This window comes from Salvelinus sp. IW2-2015, unplaced genomic scaffold (assembly GCF_002910315.2).
Source record: "Salvelinus sp. IW2-2015 unplaced genomic scaffold, ASM291031v2 Un_scaffold1717, whole genome shotgun sequence".
Taxonomy (NCBI): domain Eukaryota; kingdom Metazoa; phylum Chordata; class Actinopteri; order Salmoniformes; family Salmonidae; genus Salvelinus; species Salvelinus sp. IW2-2015.
This window is the reverse complement of record NW_019943105.1, coordinates 70,113-78,178: the sequence shown is the minus strand read 5'-3', so window position 1 is coordinate 78,178 and position 8,066 is coordinate 70,113. Positions and strand designations below refer to the sequence as shown.

Below are 8,066 nucleotides of genomic sequence, written 5' to 3'. Positions count from 1 at the left end.
ATGGACATTGACCCCAAGCATACCACCAAAAGTTGTGGCAAAATGGCTTATGGACAACAAAGTCAAGGTATTGGAGTGGCCATCACAAAGTCCTGACCTCAATCCTATAGAAAATTTGTGGGCAGAATTGAAAAAATGTGTGTGAGCAAGGAGGCTTACAAACCTGATTCAGTTACACCAGCTCTGTCAGGTGGAATGGGCCAAAATTCACCCAACTTATTGTGGGAAGATTGTGGAAGGCTACCCGAAACGTTTGACCCAAGTTAAACAATTTAAAGGCAATGCTACCAAATACTAATTGAGTGTCTTCTGACCCACTGGGAATGTGATGAAAGAAATAAAAGCTGATATAAATCATTATCTCTACTACTATTCTGACATTTCACATTCTTCAAATAAAGTGGTGATCCTAACTGACCTAAGACAGAGAATTTTTACTTGGATTAAATGTCAGGAATTGTGAAAAACTGAATTTAAATGTATTTGGCTAAAGTGTATGTAAACTTCCGACTTCAACTGTAAGTATTCAGACCCTTTACTCAGTACTATGTTAAAGCACCTTTGACAGTGATTACAGCCTCGAGTATTCTTGGGTATAACGCTACAAGCTTGGCACACCTGTATTTGGGGAGTTTCTCCCATTGCTCTCTGCAGATCCTCTCAAGCTCGGTCAGGTTGGATGGGGAGCATCGCTGCACAGCTATTTTCAGGTCTCTCCAGAGATGTTCGATTGGGTTCAATTCCGGGCTCTGGGTGGGCCACTGAAGAACATTCAGAGACTCGTCCCAGAGCCACTCATGTGTTCTCTTGGCTGTGTGCTTAGAGTCGTTGTCCTGTTGGAAGGTGAACCTTCGCCCAAGTCTGAGGTCCTGAGTGCTTTGGAGCAGATTTTCATCCTTCTGTACTTTGCCCGTTCATCTTTCCCTCTATGCTGACTAGTCTCCCAGTTCCTGCAGCTGAAAAACACCCCCACAGCATGATGCTGCCACCACCATGCTTCACCGTAGGGATGGTGCTAGCTTTCCTCTAGACGTGAAACTTGGCATTCAGGCCAAAGAGTTCAATCTTGCTTTCATCAGACCAGAGCATCTTGTTTCTCATGGACTGAGAGTTCTTTAGGTGCCTTTTGGCAAATTCCAAGCGGGCTGTCATGTGCCTTTTACTGAGTTGTGGTTTCCGTCTGGCCACTCTAGCATAAAGGCCTGATTGGTGGAGTGCTGCAGAGATGGTTGTCCTTCTGGAAGGTACTCTCATCTCCACAGAGGAACTCTGGAGCTCTGTCAGAGTGCCCATCGGGTTCTTGGTCACCTCTCTGACCAAGGTTCTTCTCCCCGATTGCTCAGTTAAGCCGGGTGACCAGCTCTAGAAAGAGTCTTGGTGGTTCCAAACTTCTTTCATTTAAGAATGATGGAGGCCACTGTGTTCTTGGGGACCTTCAATGATGGATGATCAGTCAAAACAGGATGCACCTGAGCAAAATTTGGAGTCTCATAGCAAAGGGTCTGAATACTTATGTAAATAAGGTATTCCTATTTTTTATGTTTAATAAATTTGCAAACATTTCTAAAACCCTGTTTTCGCTTTGTCATTATGGGGTACTGTGTGTAGATGGATGAGGACATTTTTTTTATTTAATCCATTTGAGAATAAGGCTGTAACGTAACAAAATATGGAAAAAGTCAAAGGGTATATATATATACAGTGGGGAGAACAAGTATTTGATACACTGCCGATTTTGCAGGTTTTCCTACTTACAAAGCATGTAGAGGTCTGTAATTTTTATCATAGGTACACTTCAACTGTGAGAGACGGAATCTAAAACAAAAATCCAGAAAATCACATTGTATGATTTTTAAGTAATTAATTTGCATTTTATTGCAAGACATAAGTATTTGATCACCTTCCAACCAGTAAGAATTCCGGCTCTCACAGACCTGTTAGTTTTTCTTTAAGAAGCCCTCCTGTTCTCCACTCATTACCTGTATTAACTGCACCTGTTTGAACTCGTTACCTGTATAAAAGACACCTGTCCACACACTCAATCAAACAGACTCCAACCTCTCCACAATGGCCAAGACCAGAGAGCTGTGTAAGGACATCAGGGATAAAATTGTAGACCTGCACAAGGCTGGGATGGGCTACAGGACAATAGGCAAGCAGCTTGGTGAGAAGGCAACAACTGTTGGCGCAATTATTAGAAAATGGAAGAAGTTCAAGATGACKGTCAATCATCCTCGGTCTGGGGCTCCATGCAAGATCTCACCTCGTGGGGCATCAATGATCATGAGGAAGGTGAGGGATCAGCCCAGAACTACACGGCAGGACCTGGTCAATGACCTGAAGAGAGCTGGGACCACAGTCTCAAAGAAAACCATTAGTAACACACTATGCCGTCATGGATTAAAATACTGCAGCGCACGCAAGGTCCCCCTGCTCAAGCCAGGGCATGTCCAGGCCCGTCTGAAGTTTGCCAATGACCATCTGGATGATCCAGAGGAAGAATGGGAGAAGGTCATGTGGTCTGATGAGACAAAAATTGAGCTTTTTGGTCTAAACTCCACTCGACGTGTTTGGAGGAAGAAGAAGGATGAGTACAACCCCAAGAACACCATCCCAACCGTGAAGCATGGAGGTGGAAACATCATTCTTTGGGGATGCTTTTCTGCAAAGGGGACAGGACGACTGCACCGTATTGAGGGGAGGATGGATGGGGCCATGTATCGCGAGATCTTGGCCAACAACCTCCTTCCCTCAGTAAGAGCATTGAAGATGGGTCGTGGCTGGGTCTTCCAGCATGACAACGACCCGAAACACACAGCCAGGGAAACTAAGGAGTGGCTCCGTAAGAAGCATCTCAAGGTCCTGGAGTGGCCTAGCCAGTCTCCAGACCTGAACCCAAAAGAAAATCTTTGGAGGGCGCTGAAAGTCCGTATTGCCCAGCGACAGCCCCGAAACCTGAAGGATCTGGAGAAGGTCTGTATGGAGGAGTGGAACAAAATCCCTGCTGCAGTGTGTGCAAACCTGGTCAAGAACTCCAGGAAACGTATGATCTCTGTAATTGCAAACAAAGGTTTCTGTACCAAATATTAAGTTCTGCTTTTCTGATGTATCAAATACTTATGTCATGCAATAAAATGCAAATTAATTACTTAAAAATCATACAATGTGATTTTCTGGATTTTTGTTTTAGATTCCGTCTCTCACAGTTGAAGTGTACCTATGATAAATATTACAGACCTCTACATGCTTTGTAAGTAGGAAAACCTGCAAAATCGGCAGTGTATCAAATACTTGTTCTCCCCACTGTATATATACTCAGCACCTGAACCCACTCAGTATGAATGTTCTTGTCCCAAATGGCACTCTATTCCCTATAGAGTGCACTACTTTAGACCAGAGGAAAGTATATTACAAGTATTGTACTTATGTGGGAGTACGGTGCCCTTTGGGACTCATCCTATGTGATGCTGTCTGTCTCTCTCACTGATGTTTTATTTTTCTGTCTCTCTCACTGATGTTTTATTTAGAGTAAAAATCTCACTTTAGTTTGGATTACATACATGATTCATCACTTTAAATGACACTTTGACACTTTTGGGTTCACATTTGAAGGACACATACTATTGACCAAACTGTATATGAAGTATTGGGGGTCAGGTATATGAGATATCTGGAAGTCAGGGATACACATATATAGGTGACCAGACAGCACCCTGTGTGTGTGTGTATGAGAGAGAGAGACTGTCTCTACCTCATGAGTGGCAAACTGACTATTCAAAATAAAAAAGGTTTCAGTCACTATTGGACACTGTATGTGTTTATACATTATAATTGCAGCAGTGCATGCGTCATCCAGATTTTTAGTGAATGCTGAAGCTCAGTCAGGACTATGGGTGTGTGGAGGTTATTTGGGCTATTTGTGGCAAAGACTTAGATCATAATCGGCTAAGGAGCTCAGCAAGACTCAGGACACACACACACACACATGCAATAAAGCATATAGCTATGAACAGGATTGCCAGGAAACCAAACATTGAATTGAGTTTAATTCTACTCAGGCAGAAAGGAGCGTTTGAGGTTAGGAAAGATTCCTCTCGTGTCCTCTACAAGACAGAATGCTAAATAAAATGATATTTTAACGTACTGGTTGTCCGTGCGCTTGGTCCTTTTTGGCGGTAAGAATGTGAGACAATATATCCACAGGAAAGTATAATTACATCAACTTTTCAAAGCGCTGGTAATACACTCAGATTTCTATGACCTGAAGCATGCGCAGAACCATGTAAATACGTGCACGAGCTCGGCAAGTATGCGTGTGTCTGGTGCATGTATTTTTATACACCAGATGTTGGAAATCGGAAAGCACTATCAGCACTTTGAACAGTTTATGTAATTATACTTTCCTGTATATATATATATTGTCTCACATTCTTACCGCCAAAAGGACCTCACAGACAACCGATAAAGTACTTTAAAATGTAATTTTATTCAACATTCTGGCTCGTTGAGGTCATGAGAGGAAATGTTCCTGATTCAAAATCTATTTTCTGCCTGACGTAGCATTCAATGCAATTCAACACCGGGTTTCCAGGCAATGAAGAGGTTTGTGTGTGTTTACTTTGAATGTTGAACTAGACTTGAACATTTGATAACATAAAATGAATTATATATTATTTGATAGGTATTCGGAACATGATTGTGAATCTACCCTGACTGTCAACCACCACCAACTTGTGTGCTTTACTCATAACCAACTACGAATTCCCTCTTGTGTCACGCCCCGCCAACTTGGCAACAGGGAGGGAGGATTCAGGGAGGATTCAGATTGCGGATCTTGGCTGGATGTTTCGCAGGGGGATAGCTAGCACGGAGAGAAGGGGACAGTAACTTCAGCACCCACCCGGGGTTAAACAGCGACAAGGCCACCCAAGTGCGGCACACTAATCGTTTTAGTCAGAACTAGGGCTGACTGTCGCGTTTCAGTTTTAACAGTTGTGGATGTTTGTACATATTTTGCCCTATGATTGTCACTGTAGTAAGGAGGTGAATTCTCGCCGCCGCCATCTTTGGAAACTGATTGGGAGGAGTGGAGAACTTCGTTGGCTGACTGGTTTATTACCCAGCTATTGGTAGTTATTTTCAGGGCCTCGACTGGCCTTACTGTACACACATTACACTTGTTTTTCGGTTGACGAAACACAACGAGTCGGCATCGTACAACCTGGAAAAGGCTAGCTAACAAAACTCCAATCTGTGCTCCACCTCCAGACTCGAGTCAGTTTGTTGCGTCCTTCCCTGCCTTGTTGGACATTTGCTCCCGTTATTCTACCTGAACCTGGCCTCTGACAGGTAAGTGTCCGCTGTGCATTCAAGCCAACTTCTGCTGGTGAGAAATGTGTTTATCTGGATAACTTGCCTTCTAGCTAGGCTTCTTAGTTAGCCAACTTGATCAGCTGGTTAGACAACATCATTAATACTGTAGTTAGCTTACGACGTGGATGGTTAATGTTAGCTCGATGACATCCAACTAACGTTAGCTAACTTTAGTCAGAGAGGAATCTTTGCTCTAACGTTTGTGAATTGGGGAATGATAACTAATGGACATGGCTAACTAGCTACATGGCTAACTAACTAGCTAACTTTTGATTACCTATGAAGCGAATGTCTCATTTTAACTTGTAAACAATTCAATGGCAGCTAACTGACAAGAAAGATTGTCAAATGCTGGGAAGGACATGGCTAGCTAGTTAACGTTCGTCCAGCGATAAATGCTGGCTTGTAACGTTAGCTATCACGCTAACGTCTGCTGTTTTACTAGCCAGATAGCTAACTAACGAATCCTCTTCTAATGTAGACAGGTAGTTTTGGTGTGACACTCCCTCGTAGTTTTTCTCACTGTTCAACTCAACTGTAAATCATGGCTGAGGCGATCAGAAACACAGCAGCTTCACGACCAATGTCAACCACTCAGTCTAAACTGTGAACTGAAATAGCACTAGTTATGTCCTAAGTGTTGCTAGGTTTAATGTTTACAGCCAGCAAACAAGCAGCTTGACAAATCTATTGTCGTTTCGGGTATGTCTTCCTTGTACGCCTGCATTCATTCCTGGCGGTTGCTGGCTTGTTTGTGGGCAGTGACGTGAGTCACATTCCTAATTTCTGTGTTGACATTGCGTAACATTCTTTCTCGGCCTTGACTATGCCTGTTCGCCAGTATTGCACACTCCAAATGGTGACAAACTGTATTTAATGGAAAACAGCTCTAAATAACGATTATGTTGTTTTAATTTGTTAGACAATGGCATCATAAATGTAAGTTGGCAACAACAACCCATCACATCCTTCCAACACATTAAGGTGAAGTGTTGGGAATGACAAAGCAAAAGCACTTTTTTCCCCGTTAACAATGCACACCTTTTGCATTGATTAGCAACATTGCATTCAAACACTTGACTTTCTAGGAGTTTGAATGTACAGTAAGTAGGCTTTATCACATGCGGTGAATACAACAGGTGTAGACCTTACAGTGAAATGCTTACTTACAAGCCCTTAACCAACAATGCAGTTATAAGAAAAATAAGTGTTATGTGAAAAAATAACAAATAATTAAAGAGCAGCAGTGAAATAACAGTAGCGAGGCTATATACAGGGGGTACCGGTACAGAGTCAATGTGTGGGGGGACCGGTTAGTTGAGGTAATTGAGGTAGTATGTACATGTAGGTAGAGTTATTAAAGTAATTATTCATAGATAATAAACAGAGAGTAGCAGCAGTGTAAAAGTGGGGGAGGGGGGGGCAATACACATAGTCTGGGTAGCCATTTGATTAGCTGTTCAGGCTTGGGGGTAGAAGCTGTTAGGAAAGCCTTTTGGACCTAGACTTGGCGCTCCGGTACCGCTTGCCGTGCGGTAGCAGAGAGAACAGTCTATGAGAAGGGTGGCTGGAGTCTTTGACAGTTTTTAGAGCTTTCCTCTGACATCGCCTGGTATAGAGGTCCTGGATGGCAGAAAGCTTGGCTCCAGTGATGTACTGGGCCGTACGCACTACCCTCTGTAGTGCCTTGCGGTCGGAGGCCAAGCAGTTGCCATACCAGGCGGTGATGCAACCAGTCAGGATGCTCTCGATGGAGTTTAGCTACAAGGATAGGTAGCGTCATAGTTTAGCTACATGGGTAAGTAGCGTCATAGTTTAGCTACGTGGGTAAGTAGCGTCATAGTTTAGCTACGTGGGTAGGTAGCGTCATAGTTTAGCTACGTGGGTAAGTAGCGTCATAGTTTAGCTACGTGGGTAGGTAGCGTCATAGTTTAGCTACGTGGGTAGGTAGCGTCATAGTTGAGCTACGTGGGTAGGTAGCGTCATAGTTGAGCTACGCGGGTAGGTAACGTCATAGTTGAGCTACGCGGGTATGTAGCGTCATAGTTTAGCTACGCGGGTAGGTAACGTCATTGTTGAGCTACGCGGGTAGGTAGCGTCATTGTTGAGCTACGTGGGTATGTAGCGTCATTGTTGAGCTACGTGGGTAGGTAGCGTCATTGTTGAGCTACGTGGGTATGTAGCGTCATTGTTGAGCTACGTGGGTAAGTAGCGTCATAGTTGAGCTACGTGGGTAAGTAGCGTCATAGTTGAGCTACGAGGGTAAGTAGCGTCATAGTTGAGCTACGTGGGTAAGTAGCGTCATAGTTGAGCTACGCGGGTAGGTAACGTCATAGTTGAGCTACGCGGGTAGGTAACGTCATAGTTGAGCTACGCGGGTAGGTAGCGTCATAGTTGAGCTACGCGGGTAGGTAGCGTCATAGTTGAGCTACGTGGGTAAGTAGCCTAACAGCCTGTTAATGTTTGTGTTCTACTATGTGTTATAACAGCTTCAGGCCTGGTCACTGTTGCCACACTGACAGTACTATAGTCTAGGATTTATGCATCTCCCAGGAAAAAGGGATCAGAGAGGGAGCAGGGTAAAGCCTGTTCTCTCGGCCTGCCACACAGTATAGTCCACAGGATCAGTGTTGTTATCCTGACTAGAGGTCGACCGATTAATCGGAATGGCCGATTAATTAGGGCCGATTTCA

General features: G+C 43.8%; 1 pseudogene; it reads left to right on the top strand.

Annotated features, from left to right (window-relative positions):
- Positions 1-4,804: 4,804 nt before the first annotated feature.
- LOC112071780 (serine/threonine-protein kinase TAO1-B-like) overlaps positions 4,805-8,066 on the top strand; it is a 45,448-nt pseudogene continuing 42,186 nt past the window's right edge.